The sequence below is a fragment of the Cavia porcellus genome, unplaced genomic scaffold (assembly GCF_034190915.1).
Source record: "Cavia porcellus strain 051 isolate PalLab524CR breed Dunkin Hartley unplaced genomic scaffold, mCavPor4.1 scaffold_29, whole genome shotgun sequence".
Lineage (NCBI taxonomy): Eukaryota > Metazoa > Chordata > Mammalia > Rodentia > Caviidae > Cavia > Cavia porcellus.
In genome coordinates this window covers 4,586,115-4,611,491 of record NW_026947512.1, presented here as the reverse complement: position 1 = coordinate 4,611,491, position 25,377 = coordinate 4,586,115, and the positions used below count along the sequence as shown (strand labels likewise).

General features: G+C 38.1%; 1 long non-coding RNA gene across 1 annotated transcript; it reads right to left on the bottom strand.

The window, feature by feature from the left end:
* Positions 1 to 450: 450 nt before the first annotated feature.
* Positions 451 to 18,015, bottom strand: LOC134473971 (uncharacterized). Its single transcript, XR_010044486.1, has 4 exons — positions 17,711 to 18,015; positions 8,587 to 8,690; positions 7,610 to 7,736; positions 451 to 5,222 (listed from the first exon to the last, which is right to left on the bottom strand). It is a non-coding gene; the product is annotated as an uncharacterized LOC134473971 (long non-coding RNA).
* Positions 18,016 to 25,377: the final 7,362 nt, after the last annotated feature.

Sequence of the window (25,377 nt, the reverse complement as noted above, 5' to 3'; positions counted from 1 at the left end):
TAACCTGATTCGAAACCCTGTATTGCTCTCACCATCTTGTTTTGAGTGATTTTACTCTATTCTGTTTTGCTTGATAGTACCAAATTTGAGAGTATAGGCAACAACGGTGAAGACAGTAAGCTTCACTATGATGCCCGTTCTGGTTTGACTATTATCTTCTTTTGAAGCCTTGAAATGCCTCCAGCGTTTTGGTTTCATTGGCTTTGTTCTTTACTGTTTTGTTCAATTTTATTATAACTGATGATATAGGCAATTCTTTTTAAGATAGCAAGAGGCATTATGGTAACCATTGTTAATCGTTTTGTATTCTGTTTTTACTTTATGTACTATGTCCATCTTTTTGATTTGACTGACTGTTTTGTTATGTCATATTTGTTTTTATTCTCTTAAAAAAAGTAATAAGAACTGCGGGAGTAATGAAACCCAAAATGTGTAATTGTCATTGTAAAAAAGAGAGGAAAAGAAAGTGCTCTAAATGATATGACTGCATGTATATTTAAGTGTATAAGATAGATAACTATATTACTGAATTTTTTGAATCACTGAACAGAACTGTTTGCAGTCTCACTGTTTGAATGTCCACTTTTATGCTTTAATTTTGTAACTTGAACAACTATTTCTAAGATGACAACATGTAATCTATTAACTAGTGATTTTCTACTGTTTATTTTTTTGAAATTCTGTATAACTTGTACCCTTTTTTCCTTTTTCTCCTTAAATAAAATTTTAAAAAAAGAATATTATCACAAACCTTCCTTTTTAATGAACTAATACTAATACTGTAAATGATTTGTATTTTTTCCCTTTTCTCCCACTCATCCTGCTTTCTTTTACTTTTGAACAATTTTTTCCCATTTCACAATATCTATTGTACATTTTAGAACTTATTTACTCACTCAGTTTGTCACACCAGTGAGACAATATGATGTTTATACACATGAGCCTGATATATTTCTCTTACGAATATGGTCTCAAGCTGCATCCATTTACTTATAAAAGTCTCCAGTTTATCATTTTTATGGCTGAGTAGTACTCCATCATATTAAGAATCACGTTTTCTTTGTCCATTCCTTGGTTGATGGGCATTTGGGTTGCTTCCAAGATTTAACTATTAAAATTGTGCTGCTAAAAACATGGGTACACATATATCACTGTGATGTGATGGTTTTAATTCTTCTGGGAAGAAACCCAGAAGGAGAAGAGCTGGGTTGAATGGAACCTCTCATTCTAGTTTTTTGAGGAATCTCCACACTGATTTCCACAGTGGTTGCATCAGTCTACACTCCCACCAATTATGGAGAAGGATTCCTTTTTCCCCACATCCCCTCCAGCATTTATTATTGGTTGATTTCTTGATGGAAGCCATTCGTTCTGGGGTGAGATGGAATCTCAGTGTTGTTTTAATTTTCATCTCTATAATGGCATGTGATGTTGAACATTTTTTCATATATTTGTCTGCCATTTCTTATTTCTTCATCTGAGAAATGTGTATTCATCTCAGATGGCGATTTTTGGATTAGATCTTTGAATTTTGGGGGTCTGATTTGTTTCAATTCTTTGTATGTTCTAGGTAGAAGTTTTAGGGTTATTTCTAGTTGAAATTAATGGCTCAATGGAAGAATGAGTAAAACAGTGCCCTCCACATCCTCTTCTTAATGTTGGTGGGTCTCATCCAATCGATTAAAAGCCTGAATATCACAGAAAGATGAGAGGAGTCCTCTTGCCTGGGAGTTGGTTGCATCAGTCTGTTCTGCTGTTAGACTGGAACTGAAAACTCAGCTGTTCTTGGGTGTGAAGACTGTTGATTTTCAGACTGGAACTTATTCCTTTGATTATCCTGTCTCTAACTTTCCAACCGCAGATATCCTCCATAATCACGGAAGCTAATTCCTTTTACTTAATCTTGTAGGTATAGAGACCCTCCTTCCATTCTAGCCCTATCTTTGTGGCTATATTGCCTATTGGTTCTGTTTCTCTGGAGAGTTCTTATTTATACATTCACATAATCCCATTTTCCATAAACTGTAGGTGGAATATGCCATGGATAAATTCATTTTACCAGAAGAGCTGCCAGAGTCCCTTCACAGCTACAGGTTTCAGACCAGTTGTTTTCTCACCCTAACTCTTGACTGCCAGTACAGTCAAATGAATGGCTGTTGCCAGACTGTGTTCCTCAGGATTGAGCCTAGGGTGGGAAGCTTTTATGGGAGGCATAGTAGGAAGTTGGGAGCCAAAGAGATAGAGGAAGTTCAAGTAGTCAAACTAGGATCAAACTTTCAAGTACTGTAGCACATATACTGCCAGAACCTCAGAATCAAAATTGAGGTTAAAGTGATCAACTAGGGAGCTGAATCTGAATTAGAGTACCAGAAGGTCAGGGAAAAACAAAGTCAGGAATTGCCAGGAAGTATCGCTTAAGCTCAGGATGGAATTGGTGGCTCACCTTTATAAACTACAGCATGCACAGTTGACTTGTATATACCCAGAGATATTTCTTATCACTGTTTCCATGTGTATCTTTCTGACTGGTAGTATGTGTTATGGTTTGAAAACTGGTGGTCAACTTAACGCCAGCTGGATTACATTGAGAGAAGATGCTCCACCTGAGGAGAGTTGCCAGGATAAATAGGTGGAGAAGAAGAGAGGTGTCGAGAGGGATTGAGGCTTTAAGGAGACATTGTGGGTTCTCCTACGAGTTGCTGTCTGAGCTGTTGGTTCTCCTGGAGAAGCTTTGGTCTTCACATGGAGCATTGCTTCCTGGCTCCTTAGGGGAAGACATGTGCTGCCTGGTCTCCAGGATGAACTCCTCACGCTGCTTCCTGGCACGTACCCGACTGTGGCTGTCGTCGGAGGAGCTCGGGGCCTCCATGTCGCTGAGGACAGCAGTGGTGCCTTTCAGGCTAGCCCTGCTCTTTGTTGTGAGTGTGACTTCTCGGCTCCAGTGTAGAACCCTCATCCCACTAGCACAGCTCCTTCATCCTGCTGGCATACACTTTCTGGCTTCCACCGCTGACCCTTGGGTCTTCCCGGCATGAATCCGTAAAAGAGACTGGCGTGAGTCCTTCTTGTGGGCTCTGGACTTCCAGTTGGACTCGTGGAGGCATTGTTCTGAACTCTGGGTTTTTATCTGGACTCATGTGGGACATTGCCATGGGGTTTAGACTCTTAACTAATCTATGTCATTGGTGTTGCGGATAGATTTCCTGCATTCTCCTGTGTTAACTTCCAGTGACCATTATAAAAATATTATAAACACCATGTCGTGATCTGAATTGTTCTCTGTGTACAACCCCTGACTACAACAGTATGTTTTTACATCACTGCATAAACATCTACGTTAGCCATTTGTGTTCCAGTGGGTGGATGCTCAGTGACAATTTCCAAAAGAGGCTTTCAGAAATGCAAAACAGTTTAATATGGAAGGAAGGTGAAGTGTTAGCTCAGAGTTGCCCTCCACAAACTTCTTGGATCTCATGGTGAGACACAACGGTGTGGGGAACGTGCAGTGGAGAAAGACCTTGAATTAGACTCGCAGATCTACAACATTTTAGCTATACCTCTTGCTTTTCAAGCCTTGGCTACTTAATCTGTGAAAGAAAGATGGCAATGCTTACCTTAGATAAGAGACAGGGAGCACATCAAATGCTGTCAGAACTATCATTATGTACATAAAGCAGTCCCTGAACACTGCTGGAAGATCTTAACTGGATCAAGACCTTCTTGATCCTTCCCAGAAGGGTAAAGGAAGAACAGGAAGAAAGATATGCAGCAGACATTTTACCCATGTTATCTTATTGAATTGTCACAATGGCCTCTAAGGTAAGCAGCTAAAGCATTGCAGATCTAAGCCTGTTGGGCCAAAATTCGCCAGAACATTAAATAAACCAAGGAATCTTCTGATATTATAAAGCTACAAATTTGGCATATTTTACCCAACAGACAGAAACTTTATCATCTACAGAAGCTACAAGATAAATGGGTGATTACAGTTATGCACTGTGAATGCCAATAAACAAGATGTTTTCATTTTGACTGCTATAGCTTTCTAGGTGTTGGCATTTGCTGTCCCACACTGCAGCAAAAACATATTTTACACGTACTTCAAATTCTGAAAGAGTCACAGGAACCCATCTGTTATGGTTTATATTTAGATGCCCCCCCAGTCTCGTGCACTCATAAGTGGGGTTTTGAGGGGTGAGTGGATCATGGCTGTGTGATACTCATCAGTGGGTCGATTCTCTGATAAATTTATAGCTGAGATGTTGAAGGGTGAAGCCTGTTTGGAGGAGGTGAGTCTCTATAGGCATGGCTGGGATGATGTCTCTCCTTCTGTCATCTCTTGATTTCTCTCTGCTTCCTGCCATCATGCCGAGCTCTTCCTCCTCTGCCATGCTGCCTTGCCTTGGAGCCAGTGCACTAAAACCTGAGAGCCAAAATAAACCTCTCCTTCTGCACGCTGCAGGTGTCAGGTGTGTATCAGCAATGAAGAAACTAACTAAAACTCCGTCCGAACTCTTTACTTTCTGTCAAGAAGAAGGATCAGGCTAGGGGAGAAACTTCCTACTCGTAACTCTTTCGTTCACCGTGCTTTCTTGAGTAAAGTGAAGAAAGATCACGTAAGAACTTGTTACCATTCTGGTGCACCTCCTTCCATAGAGCAGAATAAATCAGAAATAGTGTTCTATCTCAGGCTCATTCAGGGTGGAAAAAAATTCTAGAGACCTTCTCAATCCAGATCCTCAGAAATATGTGTAACTTGTTTCCTTTTGACTTGGCCATTCTGTCTAGACTCCAGGCCTTCTCACAGGCTAGGCAAGTGCTCCATGCCTGAGCTAACCCTCCAGCCCTGTTGTTCATTACTGAGGCAGAGATTGTGCTTCTATGACCTTGTATTTACCTTGTTCTGTTGGAAGCTTCTCTTCCTTACAATAGCTTGTATTTATGGCTAAACTCTCAGTTGCATTTCCTGTTTCATAAACTAGATTTTCACCCACTTCTGTTTTTAAGATATTTCTTTTCTGCTTACCATCCCACTTCTCTTTTCCCTCAGGATTGGTCTTGATAGCTTTGCATTCTACCTCAGTTCTGACTGCAGAAATCAGTATAGACAAAACTCAGTACCTTCAAATATTTGGCACTATGGTGAATTCACAGGGAAATCAAAAATGTTCAAGAAATGATACCCAAGAGATGATGGAGGAGTGGAAAATATATCCTTGTGGCTGAAAAATAAAATTATAAATATAAGTTTGACAGTCATTGGTGGCAATAGTCTAAGATCTGTATGATCAGAATAGCTTCTCATGACAGAAAATAATGCTCTAAGTAAAATTAATTTAGCAAACTTTTTTTGATTAACTAGTGGATTAAAATTAAGTAACTGCTGAGGGAAAAGCAAAGCTAACCAAGGTGTGGTCTGCATGCTCAAGAGCTGGCCGTGCATAACTGACACGATCATCTGCATGCCTTCCCTTCTAGACCAGTGCTGTCGAATTGAAATGCAATAAAAGTCACATTTTTACTTTAAAATTTTCTAGTAGCTACATTTTTAAAAGTAAATACGGTATAAACATGTGCACATTAATTTTAATAATATTTAATGAGCTATTACTATGTCATTAATATAAAAATTATCGCAATGTTTTTCATGGTTTTTGTCATGCTGTCCTGGAAATCGGGTGTGTGCTGTATATTTGTTGCACACCACAATGCAGACACTAAAGTTTCATTAATTACACTCGATTTGTAGTTAAATTTCATAAAATTTACAGCTGAAGTAATAGATTTACGTACCCAAATTGTGCCAAACGTACTTAAACGTTTTCCAGTAATGGACACGATATCACATCCTGTTAAAATTTTCATGCACATTAACTAAATTATTCATCCTTTGAGAACTGTTTTCACTTTGAAGTAAATGCATTTCATGATCAAAATGATGTTTTTCAAGTTTAGTAAATTTACCAAATCTTATATATTAGCCTCACATTAAAGGGTATTATATAGGGAGCAACTTTAAATTAATAAATATTGACAAACTTCTTTAAATTTTTTTCCTGCAGTATTTGCAGCTAATGTATACAACACAGCAGTTAATTTATATAACACTGCCAATAACATACAGTTTTGTATCTTGATTCAGGTCAGGTAAAAATGTAAAAATCATTATTTTTATTATGAGAAAGGTCAGTTTTTTCAACATAAATACCTGACTAGCTAAGTGTTTTGCAAGTTTTTCTTCCATTTAGAGCTTCACATTTAGTTATCTATGTAAGAACTGTGGTATCAGTGAGAAATCATGGACAGCAGAGGTTTTTTTTTTTTTGAGATTTGGGTCTTCCTAGGTAGTCCAGACCGGCCTCAGATTTGCGGTAATCCTGCTGCCTTAGCCTCCTGTCCTGGGGTTACAGATGTGCGTCACCATACCCGAAGGTTATTTTTTTCTTTGATGAATGAATGTTTCAGTAAACATGCTTTGTGTTTTAAAATATTGTAGTATTTTAATAGTATAAATCTTTGTAAAACCCTTCTATTACTCAGCCAACATTCATGGCAGAAAATGTAAGATCATTAAATTTATTTTTCTTATATCTTTCAACAGTTCCATACACCAGCAGTGATTCATATGTATTCACACATGTATTCTGAAGAAAAGTGTACCCATAGCACTCTTCAGACAGTTTGCCTCTAAGATCTGAACACAAATATTTTAAAATATTTGTCATACAGAGTCACTAAGCAAGGAAATTCTTTTATTTAGCAACTTTTCAAATTTTGAGATAATTAATCTTTGACACTCTTAGGAAGGTCTTCTATTGTATCGAAAAATGTTTGATGGTTTAATAACTAAAGACATTTTGCTTTTTGTAAAATTCTTTAACATAGAAAAATTTCCTAGAAAAATTTAACATAATTTTCATAACAAATAATAATTTCTTACACCATGAGAGACAGAGGGACAGAGACAGTGAACATCCAAGCTGTTTTATAAATGGCTAATGTTACAAGCTCACACCTTATTAAAAATGATTTTAAAGCTTCTTGGTAATTTATGACAATCTTAAGCAATTAATTTGATGACTCCTTTTCTGATTATTGACCAAATTTACTATTACTTTGTCTTACTTTTCTTATTGCTGGGACAAAATATTCAACACTGAAAGTTAAAAGAATAAAGGTTTATTTAGTTCACAGTTTGTAGAGATTTCAGTTTATAGTTGGTTGACTCCAGGGCAGGGTGGCATGGCAGAAAGGCATCACAGAGAAGAAACAGCTCATGGCATGAAGAAGAAAACAAAAGCAACCAAACAATAAGCAACACATGTCTTTCTGTCCCTGTATCTTATCCAGGCTACCCACTCTTGGGCAGGCAGCACTCATACCCTTACTCCTGGAGCCTTTAATCCTAGCATTGCACCATGAGTCAATCCAGCCACCTCCAAAAAGCTCTGTCTATGACCATAAAAGCCTTTGTGAGGCCATCTAGATACAAGCTATAAATATACTTGCTGAAAATGTCCATGTTCTTATCCTAAATTGTTTTTACGTAACACATAGCTTGTCTGCTCTGTTCAGTAAAATGCAATTCATTGTAAAACTTGCAACATACCTTCTTCCAGTTTTTTTCCTTATTCTTCTGGTCATGAAACCAACTTCTGTATTTCCATTTGATTCTCCATTTGATTCTGCAGCAATGTTGTTTGCAACTCGAAAAAATTCTAATATTCATTTTTGGCCTAAAAATGTAATTGCATTACAATAATATGTATTTCAATTTAGTTACTAGTTACAGTTTATGTAGATACCTTATAATTCATGCTGCCTGCATAAAATATTCAAATAAATGCATTACAATATTTTAGAAAACCACCATTTAACAGAATTAATAAATTAGCACTAGAGCAGTGATGTATTGATGCAGAATGCTAGAAAATGATACACATGTCTGATACATATACAATAACATCCAAAATAATGCAATGATTAAAATGAAATACAATCCTGCTGTAATGAAGCTACGTTTAATGGAAAAATATATAATACTACTGTATTTTTAAATCTAAAATTAATTAAAATTAGGGCTGGAGATGTAGCTCAGTGGCACAGCCTTGCCTTGTATGAGCACTAAAAAATAATAAAAATAAAAAATAAAATTATTTAAAATTAAGTGAAATAAAAAGTTCAGGTTCTCATAGTACTATGCATATTTCAAGTGCATATCAACTCCATGTGACTAGAAGAAAGGCATTTTTTGGTCCATTCTCTATTCTCCTCTCCTTTCTATCATCACTTCTCCTTTTCTCAAAGGATGAGGAACTGCTAACCCAGGTGGGTGACAGATCACCGAATGGACCACATTGCCTGGTGGTCACTGCTCCTCCATCTCCATGGTGAATGAACTGACAAGAGTCTGTTTCCATGCATCGGGCCTGGGGTCTTCTCTCTTTCTTTTCTATTTCTTTTTTGTTTACAACCAAGGAACTATCTCCCCAATTAGTTGTTTCTTTCTTTTCCATATCTTCATCTTATCACCTAAGAGGGATGTTGATTTATATTAGAAAGTCCTCCCTTTAAAATAAGACTCACCGTTTTACAGTATCTCTTGGCTTCCTCATCCATACACTAAAACAAAAACTTTGGCTTGGTCCCAGTGACACGCCACTGAATGGAAAGTGGCAAGTTCCCAAAATCTGGAAGTTCAGGGAAGAAAAATATCCAATGACCTGTAGGTTAAGCTGCACGTAAATACTGAGATACACCAATACTGAGTGTAGGGCACTGCGCTACAGATATGCTAGTATTTAATCAGGACTATGAGATGCAAGTGAGCAAATCCGGTGGAAAGTACATTAGTGAGGTGGCAAAGAGACTTACTGGCTTATATAATAAAGCTAAGTAAAAATCAGGAACATAGCTACTCTTGGCATTGACTAGAGCTGGATTAATTTGCTTTCCAGGCTCTTTGGCCTCTGCCTCCCTTACCCTGCTCCGTCCTCCTGCCTCTGTGAAGCAGGAACCAGAGCACCAGCACCTTTCAGCTTCAGTGTTAGAGAAGAGAGAATCCCTTTTCTCAATTTCTATTTGAATATTCCCATAGGGTCCCGAGTAACTTAATTTATATAATTTACCCACCCATAGCAGAGGTAGGAAGGGAAACAAAATAGTTCCCAAGAAGACGAAATGCAGTTAGCAGAAAATAAGGGTGCTTAAGAAACAAAACATCCAACACTAGCCCAACTAATTTAAGTCTTTTTGAGTCATTCTGTTCCCTCTGTTAGTGAAGTTATCTTCATTAATTTCATTAAGGCAAGGTGGCTGGACTTAGTCAAGATTTCTGGAATTTTTAGAAATCTGAAGTGGAAATCAGTATTTTATCTATACTTTTAGTGCAAGTCAAGAAATGAGCACAAACTTTAGAATGCTTGAGATGGTTCAGAATGTTACTGAAGCATGTTTTCTATGCACATAAAAGTAATATAATCTGAAAATCTGATTATCAAGAATCTTTTTAATCTATATATTTGTTGTGAATATTAATTCTATATAATACTGTATTTTATAAGCATTCAATTTTATAAAGCAAACACTATTAGACCTAAAATGAGATATAGGCTCCAATATGTTAATAGCAGGAAATTTCAACACCCAACATCCAGCAATGGATTCATCCTACAAACAAAAAGTTAACAAGAAACATAAGATCTAAATTTTACTGCAGATCAAAAGAATTTAGACCTTTTCCAAGGATTTCATCTAGGAGCTACAAGTATAAAGTCTTTTCGTAAGAACAAGGAATTTTTCTTGAGAATAGACATTTTAGTCAGGCATGGTGGCAAATGCCTATAATCCCAGCACTCAGGAAGCTGAGGCAGGAGAATCACTGTGAGTTTGAGACCAGCCTGGGCTACAAAGTGAGCCCAAGGCCAACCTGAACTACATGATGAAATCCTGTCTCAAAAAGACAAAAAAAAAAAAAAAAAAAAAGATTAGACCACCTTCTCTGAGAAACTACTTAAAAGCTAACAATACACGATGTACTCATTATTGTTATTCTCTTATTATCTTGTTAGGAAATTTTGTTTTTTTCCATAAAATAAAAAATAAATAAGAAAATCAAGTTATTAAAAAGAATAGATCATTTTAGGTCACAAACTATATTTTAACAAATTCAAAATATTGAAACCATATCCTGTATCCTTTCAGACCACAGTAAAATAGAACCTAGTGTTAATAGCAAGAAAAGCTTTAGAAATTGTACAGCTGGGCATGTCAGTGCATGCCTGAAATCCCAGCACTCTGGACAGCTGAGGCAGAACTGCAAATTCAAGACCAGCCTGAGCATCCTGATGAGTTAGCAAGAGTCTGTCTCAAAATAAAAAGCTGGATGTGGTGATGCACATCCTTAACCCAGCACTCGGGAGACTGAGGCAAGAGGATCACTGTGAGTTCAAGGCCAGCCTGAACTACATAGTGAGACCTTGTCTCAAACCGTTTTTAAAAAGTAGTGATGGAGATGGGGGATGGACATGTAGCCCAGTACACAAGCCTTGGTTTCAATCCCTGGGAGAGGGTTGGAGGGAATCAAACACACAAATACATGGAGACTGAAAAAAAAAAATATCTGCTATGAACATTGTGAAGAGTGAAACACTGAAAAACTCAGAGATAATTCTTTAAATTTCTTGAAAGAAATGAAATTTCCAAAGCAATATACCAAAAACTTATGGGATGCAGCAAAAGCGGTACTAAGAGGTAATATTATAGCAATGGTATTTATATACAGAAAAGGATTTTTACTGGGGATTCAGCTCAGTGGCATAAGCACCTGCCTGGCAAGTGCAAGGTTGTGAGTTTGATGCCTGGTACAAAAAAGAAAGAAAGAAAAGAAAAGATTTTTAAATAACCAATCAATGTTGCATCTCAAGGACAAAACCAAACTCACAATTAGTAGAAAAAGAAGCAATTGAAAAACCCAAACCCAAAATTACTATAAGAGAAAAAATAACAAAGATCATAGAAAGATAAATGAAATTGAGTATTAAAAAATATGAAAGATCAGTGAAACATGGTAATAAAGATAAAATTGAAAATATTTATTTAGACTAATAAACAAAAGAAACAAAATCCCAAATAAAACTAGAATTGAAAAAGCAGATATTAGAATGGACATCAGAGAAATACAAAAGGTCAGTAAGGATTACTTTGAAAAACCTATGTTTTAACACACAAAAAATCTAGAATGGACAAATTTCAGGGAACTACTGATAGGATTTTTGGCGCAATTAGAAGAGAGAAAATATAAAGTACAAGTGGCCTTTATTCTAAGAATGCGAAGAGAATCCCACGACCACTGGGTCTGGCTTTCTCTCCCGATGTGTGGTGTGGGGGGCATATATATAGCTTTGGTCTGGGGTGGTACCTAAAGGGGCATCGCTGATGTGCAAGAAGTACATTGGAATTCATTTCATGACACGGGTAAATTGCCTAGGGGCAGGGAAAATGACCTCAAGGTAAACGTCCCTTGGTCCCGTCTCTCACTGCTGTAGCGTTCTATCTAGAGCAAAATCCTTTCAGCCAAGACATGCCGAAATTGAACCACAAGGAAATGAAACACCTGAATAGACCAATAACAAATAACGTTGCTATAGGGAAATGAAACTCCCAACCTACTGTATGTCCGGTACGAGTTCCTGTTTTCTAAAATTGAAGACTGAATTTTAGAAACAATGGAGGAGCAAAATATATTTATTGAGAGAAAGCAAGCTTCTGGCTGACACAGAGAGAGAGACAGAAGTGGTCCCAAGTGGGCTCTAGACTTTGTTGAGCAAAACCACCAGATGGATCCAAGGTGGATCCTTGGATCCGTCGATCCAAGGTGCGGAAAACATGGGAACTCGCAAGGCAGACATAAGGTGGGACAGAACTGTGGCCAATCAGTAAGATTAATTGCTCACATAAAATTGATTAAATCGGGGACAAATGGGGAAGCGAGTCACATAGTAAGCACTCATGCTTAAAGAACAGTGACTCTTGCTGTAGGGAGTTGGGATGGTGACTCCGGGCTTCCTCAGGGTGGTAGACCTATTTAGAATATCACTTCCTGTTGCTTATCTTGGGAAGTATATGAATGCATTTGATTTATCTTTTGTCTTGAGGTCTGGCCCACAGTGGAGGTATCTGTCTCCCCCACAGCTGCAAGGTATCTGGTCTTCTGCACTGGCTCTTTTGAGGGCCCAGCCCTGTCTGACTGCCTATACTATTTCTATCTAACTTAGTTGCCTGTAACAATGTGATTGAATCAGTAGTAAAAATCTCCCAACAAAGAAAAACTCAGGATCAGATGGCTTCTCTGCTGAATTTTGCCAAATTTTAAACAAGAACTTATGACAATTCTTCTCAAACTATTCTAAAGAATTGAGAAAAAACTTTTCCAAACTCAGTGCATGAGGCCAATGTTACCCTGTTACCAAAACCTAACAAAGACACAAAAACAACAAAAATATACACAGTATCCCTGGAAATATGGACACAAAATCCTCAAAAAAGAGCAAATAAAATTGAACATCACATCTGCAAAATAATATGCCACAATCAAGAGATGCAAGAATGGTTCAACATATTCAAGTCAATAAACATAATTAACTACATGAAAAAATCAAGGATAAAAAGTCATGATTATTTCGATAGACACAGAGAAAGCACTGGGTAAAATTTAACATTCCCTTCATGAAAAAAGCACTGAATAAATTAGGTATGAAATGATTACACTGCAACAAAATAAAAGCTATATATTAAGATTCCCACAACCCCTTACATTATGTATACAGAAACTGAAAGCATTTCATCTAAGAACAGGAATAAGATGAGGGTGTCTACTCTCTTATTCATTATTAGTAGAAACTTTAGAGAGAATAATTAGGCAGGAGAAAGAAATAAGGAGCACACAAATAAGAATGGTCTGAAGTCGAATTAACCCTGTTTACAGATGAGAGGTTTCGATGTGGAGAAAAATCCTAAAGACTCCATCAAAAGATTACTAGAACTGATAATGAAAATCAGTAAAGTAGCCAGAGATGAAATCAATGTACAAAAATCAGTAGCTTTTCTATACAACAATAATGATTTGCTGAGAAAGCAATCCTATTCATAATAACTACAAAATAAAGCAAGACCTAGAAATATACTTAAGTGAAAGATCTTTACAATGAATATAGAAAACATTGACGAAGGTTGGGGATATAGCTCAGCAGCAGAGTGCCTGCCTGGCAAGCATGAGGTCCTGAGTTCCATCCCAGTACACAAAAAACAAACAAAAACCACTGATGAAAAAATAAACATACTAAAAACTATAAAAAGCTTCAACAACCATGTGTTTAAAGAATTATTATTGTTATTGTCCACATAACCTAAAGCAACTATGAATTCAATGCAATACTCATTAAAATATCAATGAAACTCTTTATAGAACTAGAAGAAACAAATTCTGAAATTCTTAACAATTAAGAATACCCAAAGCAAAAGGAGTCATGCAAGAACATCACAGTACTTGATTTCAAGGCATACAGCAGGGGCATAGAAACCACAAAACACTGTACTGGCATTAAAAACAAACACAGAGACCAATGGGACACAATGGAGAACCCACATATAAACCGACACATTCTTGTGGGTTTCCTGACAAATGTGCCCGAAACACATACTGCAGAAAGATGCTGGGAAGAGTGAGGACCCACATGTGACACAGATGCATGGCTACACATAAATGTACTAATTAGAGTTAGCAGAGCAGAAGAATGTTCTACTCTGCAGTAGAGTAGAGACAGGGCAGGCTTGTTTCTTACTGCAGGACAGCACGCAGTAAGAAACAAGCACATTAGAAAGTAGAGGGAAGAAAATAACAAGGAAGCAAGAGGAGCACAGATAGAGAGAATCCTCCAAAGCCAAAAGAAGGAGAGACCCTTAAGCAGAATGGAACCATGTAAACTGTCAAATGGAGCAGAGAAATGGAGTAGAATGTTCACTTCAAAGCCTGCATTGGCTTTGATGACATCTGATTTTACATTCTCACTAACAATGGTTTTTATTTAAGTAGCTTTTGTGTAATTTTAGAGCAGTTTCAGTGGAAAATGAGAGCAAAATCTGACTGCAGTGGATTTGCTGACAAAGAAATTACACTTTGCTCTCCAAACCTGAGAGAAAAAAAGATAGAAAGCAGGTCAGTGGGTAGTGACATGAGGAATAGATTAAAGAAATTTTTTGAAGAAGAAATATTAGTAAGTAGCGAGGAAGCAGCGGGGAAGGTAGAAGGATGAAAGATAATAGATCTGAAACACAGAAAGATCTCCAAAGAGACTGACAAGGATAGGAGGAAAGGCCCAGGGGAAAGGAAAGGGTAGATAGATTTCATATATCGGGACATCTCAACCTTTAAGGATGCAGGAAAAGAGATTGGTTAGGTAAGATTGTCACTGTCCAAGGTATTGCACAAGGCCTTGTTAAAGTTTGCCAAGTGATCAAAGATAAAAGCATGCCTGAGAAGATTTCTTCACAGTCTTACACCCAGCCAATTTTGGGACAGAACTGTTATAGTCAATCATGACATTAACTTGACTAGACTAACAAATGCCTGCTGGATTAGTAGAGCACAGTTCTGGATGTATCTGAATGACTGACAGGTAAGCTGAAGATTGAGGAGGGAAGACCCACCCTGGATGTGGGTGCCTCCCACCAATAGACTTGCAGCCTGGATGGAATAAAAAGGGAAAGAAGAAGGAAGCCTTCAGAGGAGCTCCAGTCATTACCATTGCCTTTGGATATTCATCTCCACTTCCTTCAGGCTTCCAGACTCTTTCACTTTCCAACACAGACTCTTCGGCTTTCCAGCAAGGACTGAGGACTCTACAATCAGCTTCCAGCCTTCGAGTTCAACTGGGTCCCCAGATTCCCTAGTGTGCATGTGACCATTTTACATTCTTCTACTCCTGACTCCATAGGTGGCCACTGTAAACCCACTTAGTAAATCCTTTATATAATATATTTTTATATTAAATCCATTCCTCTAATAAAGTCTAAATGATACAGGTATAAAGATTTAGTGACACGTGAATAAAAAATGAAAATTCCAAGTGACTACTTGGGAAGGAAATGGGAAAAGCCAGTGTTAATTTGGTAATACCAAATTAAGGTGACCAAAATTAAGGTGACCAAATTAAGGTCATATTAAGGTGACCAAAGATGGGGAGAGTAATTGTATGGCAAAGGCAAAGGGGGGAAAGTAATCTTTTGAGCCACACAAACTTTGGAGACAGGAATATTTGAAATCTTCATATAATCTTGAACCTCAAGCATGTCATTTAACCTTTTCTGAGCCTGAGTTTCTCTGAAAATAGGGTAAATATTGCTTGTGTCATTGCTTGTGTCGTTTCAGGCTGAAAATGGAGATAACCCATTTTACACAGCCTGAAAGTACTTTTTCTCACTTTACCTTCTCTCACTTTCCAGGAAACATCACCTAGAAGCATTTATTGATTACACTGAAGAGACCGTCACTAAGGCATGGGTCAAGAGGAATTTGTGAAAGAAGTATGCCATATATAGGTCGTGTCCTTTATTAAAAACCAGTAAAAGTTAACAAAATGAGATTTCTTAAAGAGTAAAAAGAACTTGCAGCTTGTGACTATATAAGACAGCATTAGAAACAGAAACATCTTTAAACATCAGTAGAGTTCTTCTAGAGAAAGAAAGGAGTGTTGTTCACAAGAAAAATATTGCAGAGTGAGAAAAGAAAAGGAGGAATCATTTTTCTCATATGAGTCAATGTTGGCTTTTACATTACTTTCTCACAGTAAAGTAAAATGAAAGACGGATTCATGCCAGCATTATCAAAAAAGCATAGATCTGGGACCCAAGCGGTCCTGGATTGGAATACTAACTCTGTCTCAAAATAGTTGGGTGACCCTGCACACGAGACAAATTCTTGAATCTCAGTACATTCATTTCCTACAGTTGACATACGGAGGTATCAAAAACTCAAGTCACTTACACTAAAAGAACTTTATTGTTTTACAATTCTGGAGGCCAGAATCCAAAATCAAGATGATATCAATGGAAAAAAGCTCTTCCGAACATTCTTGAGAGAAACTTTTTCCATGCTTTTTTCCTAATTTCTGGTAGCTCCAGATGATCCTTGGCTTATAGAATATGTCACTTTAATCCTCTATTTTATATGGCATTCTTCCTGTGTCTGTGTCTTCACATGGCCGTTTTGTGATAAAAACACCAGTCGTGCTGAAGTCCATCCTATCCTAGGATTTCATCTCATTCTAATATTTCTGAGATACTGATCGTTATGACTTCAACATACCATTTTTGGAGGGATAGAATTCAACCTGTAACATTCAATATCTTTATCCTTAAGGTGAGAATAAAAGTCACCTTTCTTGCAGGGTTTATGAGAATTCTGTGTGAACATATGAAAAACACTTAGCATAATATCTAGCACAACTAAATGAGGAAAATAAAGAGGAATACAAATCAGTCAAACAAAATGATATTTTGGTCACCACTATTTGATTCTCTGTGAGTTACATCAAGAATTCCTGGTGGAGAGATCTTACAAGGTTCTATTTAATATTGCATTCATGGATAGCTTTGATTCAATATTTGCATAACACCTATAAGATCCTGGTATTACAGAGGTATAGATGGGGAGAGGTGTAGGCCACCTCGTTGATTTCCTGAGGTATTCTATAGTCCAAACTTTCCATCTCCAGTGGCACTCACCTCTAGAAATCATAGAAAAATATGATGCCTGGGCCAACCCTGCGCCATTGTCTGTAAAGTTATGTTTTTTGGAAAGACAATCATGCCTATTTGTTTACATTGTCTCTATAATTAATTTTGCATTATCATGGCAGAATTGAGGAACTATGACAGGGATCATATGGCCCATATGTATGCACTATCTGGTCTATTACAGAAAAAGTTGACTAAATACATTTTCTTTCTGAAGCCCTAGACCACTACCTCAAATATCTATCTCAGCCATTCTTCCAAAAACTGCTTTACTGCTTCAGTTTGGCGCTTGTTAACTCTTCGTATTCATCACCAACCCACATTTCCAAAGTCCCCAAAGCAAGCTACTTTGAGGAAGTGTTAGTGTGAGCAACTTAGCCCAGTGTAACGATTGTCAAAGTACAGATCCTGACTGATGCTCTTCTCAGGCCACAGGCCCACCAGTTCTCAGAATGTGACGTACACTGTACCTACAGATTAGGTGCTCTCTGACAATTTTGAGTTTTGTCTAGTTCTTAGGTTCAAAACCTTGCAGTTACTATACATTTGATCACTCAATAAAAGATCCAATAATCTGTGGTGCAACAAAAGAAAGACAAAACCTGCTAATATTTTTTCCTTGTCTTCAGAGAACCTATAATCCGGAATGGCAAGAAAATTTTTCACATAAGTACAAATCACTAATGGCAGAATGTTTAATTTATAACTCCTGTCTTGACTTCTTCCAAAGCGTTCTCTGAAATGACTTCAGAGTGATCTTTACAGAATATAAGTCTGATTTTGCCACCTTCCCGATTTAAGTGTGCACTTCTTCCTCCCCCACCCCCTTAACCTTCTCCCTATTCCCTGCTCCCCTCCCTCTTCAGCAAGGCTACTTTCTCTTATCGGGACTCTATTTCCTACCCACAACACTCACCCTGCTCAGCTAACTTCCTCATTTTTCTGCTGTCAAGTTCTTCCACGAAACATCTGCAGACCTCCTAATCAAGCCAGATTGCTTGCCACTTACTAGTAGGGCTTCCGGTATGTAACACACCCTCCTTTACTTATCCTCTGCTGCTGGACTGAAGTTGAGAAGCTCAGAGACCAGTTTGTTTTAATGCTTATGCTCAGTTTGATGCTTACTGCCCGACATCAATAGGGGTCCACGTAACCGGGGCGAACAGCTCAGTTGGAGCTCCAGGAGCTCACTTTCCTTGAAGTGGGCTAGAGGCTGCACCTCGTTTGTCACGGGTGAATAACAATACTGGGCGGGGCCAGGGAGCGAGACGTAAGGAAGATTCGAAGCCTGGTTGGCTGGGAGGCTCATCTATCAGGAGTGGGAGGCGGGTCCGGGAGGGTGTGTGTGCCTGCTTTCCCTTGAAGGGTGGGCTGAATCAACCAGTTGCTAGGCAGCGCGGTGCAAGCCTCCGGGCCTGCGCAGTTGGGTGGAAGCTTGGGCGGCGCCTGAAGCACGAGCAGGCAGCGCCCTCTGCTGGTGGTTCGGGCACCGCCCTGGGTCTGGGGCGGCCGCCGGCAGCCGGGGAGAGCCGGACACCGCCCGGAGGAAGGCCGGGGGGGGGGAGGGGGTGTCTCTCCCGCGGACGGAGAGGCGGGCGGGGGGTGGTCCCCACAGACCCTGCTCCTCCCCTCGGGATTTTACGTTCCCTAGCCGGTGCGTTCAGGCGGGTACCGGAGAGGATGCTGCCTGAGTAGCAAATCTGTGGAGTCAGTGCAGGGGTAGGAGGAGGGGTGCAGAAGCGGAGGCCGGGGCGCCATGTTTCACCCCGACTTCCCCGCGCTCGGCCTGCGCTGCGCCCCTCACCCTGCCTCCCGTGACAGCAGCCGCCCAAGCAACTCAGAAGCCTGCCGCCAAACCACAGCTGAGTTTGTAATTTCCTCACGAAGATTTGAACTAGAGACGTTTTCCCCTTCACAGAGGCATGGATACTCTTAGTATTTCGTAGTATTTGAGAGCAAAAGTTGGAGAAGGATTTGGATAGGAACCTGTCAATTTACCCAGTATTTTTTTTTTTTTTCAAGTAATGATCCCTTTTCTTGCTTTGAATATTTTACCTTTGGAAGCTTTTAAAAGTTATTCTAAATTCTCAAAATGAATCTGTGAGGACAGTTCACCCCACCCGCGGTTGAAAGCTGGAGAAAGCAGAAGGAATAGAGTGTACCTCTGAAAAAAGTATGCGTAGCTAAAATAATTAAAAGTATGTAGGTGGATAGAAACTGAGCACCCTCTTCCCAGGAGCTCAAACAAGAATTGCAGGAAGAACCATCTGCCACCTTGTCTTTGTTCACCTTTTTAAAGTTATCTGATTATTCATCCAACCTTCTTTAGTTTCTCCAAACACATCTTGCTTTCTTGTATCTCTTTGTTCTGTGTCTGCTATTTCTTCACCTTCTATTTTTCCTTTAAATTTCAGACAATCTTTCCTCCGAGTATAGGTCTTTGCTCTGTACTTCCAACAGTGATGTTTGACTTTGGTGGCACTTTCAACATTGTAATACAAATTTGTTTACTTGTTTCTTACCAAGTTGTTGGCACGGTATCTTTATCTCAATGCTCGTATTTCTAGCTCAATACCAATGCAAACTCTGTAAATGTTGTCTATGTAGATAGATGACAGATAAACATACATGTGGCTAAGGAGATAATTAGAAAAGAGGGACACGTAGGTCAGAGGCGAGGCTGGGCATATTAATAGATAGGTGTTCGAGGTCAAGTTGAGAAGGTGAGTAAATGGAAATAATGTTTATTTGGCTGGCGACTCTTGATGAGAGCTCTTGGGAAACATAATCTAGATATGAACTCACAGAAGTTGAAGGGAAGACATTGAGAATAGTTGAAAATGGACCAGTAAAACTATTCTTTCTTTTGGAAAATTATGGGCAAAACCTGTATTAAACCTGACATCGTTCATGTTTAATATGCAAAATGCTAACATTTCCCTATTATATTAGTCTCCATTTACTTAATTTCTAGTGCAAATATTATTTTAAAAATTAATGCTTACAGTAAGTGCTACAAAGAACTCGTGATTTTTCTTGAAAGTTGTCTAAAACATATCTTCATTGACTAAACTAATTGACTTTGTGCTTATTCTCAGAAAACAACCACCTTAATAACAATGGATCTTCTGTAAAATAGTAACTTCAGACAAATTAAATTTAGCTGAGTTTATTTGAACAAAGATTTTGAGTGCAATATGGTAGCACTCAAAACCAGAAGAGGTTCAGAGTTCTGTCCAGTCTTGTGACCAGTGAACTTTAAGGTTGAACACGGAAACAGAGTAGAGAATTCACTTAATTTGTTGTTAGGCTTTGTGTCTGGATGCCCTCCCAAAGCCTTATGAAGTTTCAGAAGGGCTTTTGCAGAGGTAGCTGAATCTAGAGTGTGTGATTGATTGATAGGGTAACGATGGCATTAAGGATGTGACTCTACACCTGAACTAGGGTGTGTAGCCTGCACACAATATAAGGGGTGGAAAGAGGCTTGTCCCCTCCTTTCTGTGTTTGTTCTTTTTGCTGATTTCCTCTGCCACAAACTGGTGTCCCTCTCCCATGTGCTACTTTGCCTGCTTTGGAGTCAGCAAATAATGGACTGAAACCTCTACAAACTGTAAGCTAAATAAATCTTTCCTCCCTTAACTTTGTGGATGTTAGATATTTTGTTTCAGCAATGAGGAAAATAACTAAGACATTGGTACAGTGAAGCATTTGCTTTATTTGGGCTTGGTCTATTGAATTCCCTGTCTGGCATTCGCTGAAACTTGGTTTTTTTGTGATTGCTGAAGCCAGATGTTTCTTACAAATATATATCCTAAATTAGGTGTTGGTTTGCTTGTGTACTAAGTTAGATGGCAGTTTGTTACCTGGATAATCTAGGGTACGTAGCCTGCATACAATATTAGAGAGGAAAGAGCCTTGCTTGCTTCTCTCTTTTTGCTCTTATTGCTTTTGATGTTTTTGCCACCATAAACAGTTGCTCCTCTGCCATGTGCCGTCTTGCTTTGGAGCCAGTTGATTAGGGATTGAAACCTCAACAAACTGTGAGCTAAATAAACCTTTCCTCTTTTGACTTTGAGAGTTGAGTATTTTGTCCCAGCAATGAGGGAAAAGTAACTAAGAATTACTGATGTTTTAGTATGATCTCCCTTCTGGGGGATAGAAGAATTAAAAACAATTATAAACAATCTGGAGTGGCTGGGGAGAAACAGAAAGGAAGTGATGCAGCCCAATGTGTGCCAGCGGAGGCTCTGATGGCCAGCGAGAAATAGGTAGGAAGCTATGCAGCCCTCCATGTGCCAGCAGTGGCCTTGCAAGTCAGGAATGAACAGGAAGGAAGATAAAATAGCCCCCTGTGAGCCAGAAGTGAACCTACCACCTGGGGAGAAACAAGAAGGTGGGTACACAGTTTCCCACGTGCCAGTGGTGGCCTTGCTAGCTGGGGAGAAACAGGAAAGATGCCACCTTCTGCCTCCACCCTCTACCATGAAACAGCCAGTGCAAGGGCAGGGAGAGAAAAACCCATCTCCCCTACTCCATAATAAGCAACTGGCTGATTCAGAGGAACACAGGCTGAGATGATAACAGCTGAAGTAAAGAAACAACCTAATGCTTGTATTGTTTGATTGGTAGACTTTGCAAGCCTAAAGTCAGGAGTCTGAGCAACTATTTAGAGAACAACAATATGCAATATAGTAACTACTGTGGGTTTCCTACTGTCTTATCACTGTTTTGTTTTGTTTCATTTTATTGTTCTGTTTTATTCCCTTTAAAATAAAAAATCTGTACAATTATTATCTTTCTATGTTTTCTGAAGTTTCCTGTTTTAGTCAGTTTTGCAACAAATACCTGAAATAAATCAATTTAAAATAAGAGATCTTAAAAAGAGAAAGTGCCGGGGCTGAGGATTTAGCTCAGCAGCATAAGTGCCTGCCTTGCAAGTGTGTGGTCGTGAGTTTGATCCCTGGTACTGATAAAAAAAGAGAAAGACAAAAAAGAGAGAGAGAGACAGAGAGAGAGAGAGAGAGAGAGAGAGAGAGAGAGAGAGAGAGAGAGAAAGAGAGAAAGTGCTTATTTTGGCTAATAATTTCAGAAGCTTCATTCCCTGAACAGTGGACCCCATTGCTACTGGGCCTGCAAAGCAGTGCATTGTGGTGGGAGGGTATCACAGACAAAAGGGTTCACCTTCTGACATCCAAGAACCAAACGAAGAAAGGAGAGACCAGGATTCAAATATTCCCTTCAAAGGCATCCCTGATACTACCAGAAGACTTCTAACTAGGCCCCACCTCTTAAAAGTTTTTGCCACCTCCCAACACATGGGCTGGGAAACAACCCTTTGATACACAGGCCTTTGAGGGATATTCCAGATCTAAACCATAACAGTTCCTTTCACTATAATTGGTTTTCCTCCACTTCTCTAGGGACAGTACTTTCTTGGCTTCCTGTAGTGATATTCCTTAGACTTACTAGCTGCAAAAACTAGTTTAGATACAAGTTAGTATCTAACCTGTCTTGTATTAGATACAAGTTAGTAGACAGTCTGCAGTGAGGGACCAAAAATTCTTTTGTAAAAGTTGCTCTGTAATTAAATTATTGCCCCCAGCCCCAACTTCTCTTCATCTCTTTGATTGTAAATTGATTGTGTCCCTGGCATTTATTGAAGTACAAAAATGTGTTTATTTTGTAGTTAGAAATAGTTTCAGTTGGAAATATGATTTCTCTTTAGATACTATCATTAAGATGGATTTCTTTCTTGTATCTCCTGAAGACAAATTGAGACTTATGAATAGATTTGCCTAACTCTAGGAATTGACACAAATTTTAGGGAAAGCATTGTGAATAACTAGAGCAGGAGGATGGTAGAATGGAATACCTAATGGATACATGAAACTTTTCTCATTCAGATTACTTCAAGTATAAAGGAACAGGTTAGATGACCACCTGAATGAGTTTCCCATGTACAGTTTATGATTAGAGAAAATGATTTCCAAAAGTCTTTTCATCTTAAAGAATCTGTGGCCTAAGAAAGAATTCTGTGACCCTTTATCAAAGTACTGACTTGGATATATTTAAACCTGAGTACTTTAATTCAAACTTTCATTTATCTAGTCAGTTGTGTGTATATGTATATCCATCATTTCAGATTGGGTGTCAGAATCAAGAGTTTGCAATTGATAGGTATGCTTCTAACAGTCAATAAGCTTGCTCTAACTTTATAAAATCCAATAAAGATGGACTCTTATCAGTCTGTCTCATTCATCAATAAACCATATTCCAGGCACCGCTTTGTACATGTAAAACAAGAGTTTTATAATGCTCACAATATCAGAGAAGGATAGAAAGGAACCAGTAATTTGATATCAAGAAAACTCATGTATTTAATTTAATTGCAGAATTCTATAGGTGGTCTTAAAGGAGTTCTTTCTTGGGGCACATTCACATTCTGTGCTTTATTCTACTTCATATTTTTCTCTAGCAAAGTATCATGAATTTATAGCAGAATTTATCCTTACTGAAATGATTTTAAGACAGCTAAAATTATATATTATTGTGCCCCTATCTTTCTAATAACAAATAACTTTTAAATTATCATGCTCCAAGATCTATGCTAAGAAAACTGAACTCTTTTAAAATTTGACTTCCCATACAGTTTAATGTATTTGTAGTACATTTATAATTAATGCAGCTCTGGAGTTGAATTTGTGTTTATTCCATTAAGTCTATATTAAAATAATTCCTTAGTTGCATTTATTATGCCCATGAGATCTCATGATTTATTATTAAACTTCTTAGAGTTAATTATGGTTATTACAACAATCTTCTCTGAGGGAAGTTTGGGAATTCTTTTTCTCATCCTTACTTGGGAAGGAATTGTTTTCCCTTGCTCCATAAGACTGACCCACTAGGTTTATTAAAGAAAAATCTCTATATAAGGTTAAAAAATAACTAAACTGTTAAGATTTTAAAAAGCACATCCTGTTAAATAATATGTCTACTTCTTGGCTTACATTTTTGAGCCAAGTTTTTTTTTTCCTGTGCTGAAAACATACCTTCTAAAATGTAACAGAGTTGTCTTGCAAGCTGTAAACAATGTATTAGGGCTGCCATAGGAAAATACTACAACTGATGACTTCAAAAATGTATTGTTTTAAAATTGTTTCTGCAGGTCAGAGTCTGAGATCCAGATGTTACCAGGGCTGCTTCATTCTGACAGATGCACAGAATCCTCTTTCCTTGGCTTGTAGGTGGTTGTCTCCTCCTTCTGTCTCCTCACATTGCGCTCCCTCTGTGCATGTCTGTCTCCAAGTGAAAATTTATGAAATGGACTGACTGCTGACCTTGAAATTCATACATTGCAACTCTAATCCCGATACGGTGATATTTGTTGATAGGACCTATAGGAGGCAATTAGGTCATGTAAGTGTAGTCTGAGATGGGATTAGTGCCTTTTATAACAAGAGGCCACAGAATAACTTCCTTGTTGTCTTTCTGTCATGTGAGAGTGGTAAGTCAACAGACCACAGCCTGGATGTGGGACCTCATCAGAACCTACACATGCTGGTACCCTGATTTTGAACTTTAAAAAATAATTTCCTTTTGCTTATAAGTCACACAGGCTATCGTACTTTGTCAGCTCAGCCTTAACTGATAAAGATAATGTATAGGAATGATTTGACTGTTTTACACTTGCTTTTATAACTCAAAATTTTCTAAACCTATCCACGTAGATACTAATAGCTATTTCATTTATTTTTATTGCTGTTTAGTATCCCATCACATAAAAAATATAATTTATCTTTTACTAAATATCTACTATTAATATTCATATATAATACATATATGCATACCTTTATGAACATTTGAATTTCTTGTTTTATTTTGAAAATAATACAAATGAGAAAGAAAACAAAAGGGGCTTTTCAAAACAAAAGGATGTACACAGTATTTGGTTTGAAACCACAATACAAGGTGATCTACAATGGTTACTATGATGTCTCTTGTTATCTTCAATAGACTTGCCTAAATCATCAGGCATAGTAAAATTGAACATAGCAGTACAGAACAATATCAATAAAAACAAAGCATTAGAGACATTATAGGACTTCAAAAGTGGGTAATAGTCAAACTAGAATGGGTATCCTAGTGAATCTTACCATCTTCAGAGTAGTCGCCTATACTCTCAGACTTGATACTATCAAACATAACAGATTCGAATAAAATCAGTCAAGACAAGACAGGGATCTAACAAACCAGATTCAAATAATATCAATCATAATAAGACAGTGTAAGTAATACAAGGTTTCAGATTAAATCAATAGGAAATTAAAGATGATTACCATAGTATATCCTGCTATTTTGGGAATAGCTATCTGTACCTTCAAATCTAGTACAAATAGATAGACTGGAACAGAATATAACCAAACTAAACACAGCAGTGGGAGCAATGTGGGTTTTAAATCATGGTACAATATTAATAATGTCCTCTGCTACCCTTTTAGACAGTTCCCCCCTTTTCTCTTTCATAGGATGCACTGTACATTTTGTATCCCACTAACTCCTTTAGTTTTTAGATTAAGGAGGCAA